The sequence below is a fragment of the Acomys russatus genome, chromosome 5 (genome assembly GCF_903995435.1).
Source record: "Acomys russatus chromosome 5, mAcoRus1.1, whole genome shotgun sequence".
NCBI classification, from domain to species: Eukaryota; Metazoa; Chordata; class Mammalia; order Rodentia; family Muridae; genus Acomys; species Acomys russatus.
The window spans coordinates 18,216,157-18,216,964 of NC_067141.1; the positions used below are offsets into that span (position 1 = coordinate 18,216,157).

Genomic DNA, 808 nt, shown 5'->3' on the forward strand with positions numbered 1-808 from the left:
TGGTATGAGCCAAGATGAGTTTAACACTGGATACCTAGGGGCCTATGAGTCAGTAAGAAATGGCTCATACTGGGTACCTGGGTAACTCAAAGTAAACAGTGATGTGCTGTATAGTAAATGTGTCAACATGATCCTGGGGGAAGGCTTATATTTAAACTGCAGCCAGAGTGGCCAGCAGCTTCTAGACAGAGAGGCAGGGTCAGACCACGCCTCTGGGTCTCCATAAGGAACCAGTCTTGCCACCACCTTCATGTGGACCTTTGATCTCCAGACATATAGGGATAAATTTCCTTGGTTTAAAACCACCAAGGCCTGACCCTAGATGTGCTGTGTGTGTGTGTGTGCGTGTGTGTGTGTCTGCTGTGTCACACATGTGTCATCAGGTGGCAGAGAGGAGAGAGGCTATGTCTATGCCCAGCATTCTGACCTGTGAACATCTGAATGCTTAGTAGCCTAACACTCCTTGAGAAAAGCAAGCCTGAGATGACCCACCACCAGTCCTCACCAGGCAGGATCTGGACAGGCTCTCAGAATAGGGAGCAAGGCAGACTCCCAGATAGGCTCTCAGAATGGGGGGTGGGGAGCAAGCTGGAGACTAGAATAACCCTGCCTGGGATGGTGGACCCAGGGGAAGAGTGAGCCAGAGATGACCAGCAGACCAGTGCCATGGGACCCTGATGAGGAGCTGGCCTGGGATGAGCACTAGTCTGGTGCTGTGCAGGCCTGGGAGGGATGGATGACCATGCCAGAGATGCCCCTTGTCTGGTGCCATAGTGCATGAACCCTGGGCACAACAACACTCCTGAGA

At 52.4% G+C, this 808-nt stretch overlaps 1 pseudogene; it reads left to right on the forward strand.

The window, feature by feature from the left end:
- The first annotated feature begins 311 nt into the window (after positions 1 to 311).
- Positions 312 to 461, forward strand: LOC127190223 (uncharacterized; annotated as a pseudogene).
- The last annotated feature ends 347 nt before the right edge of the window (positions 462 to 808 follow it).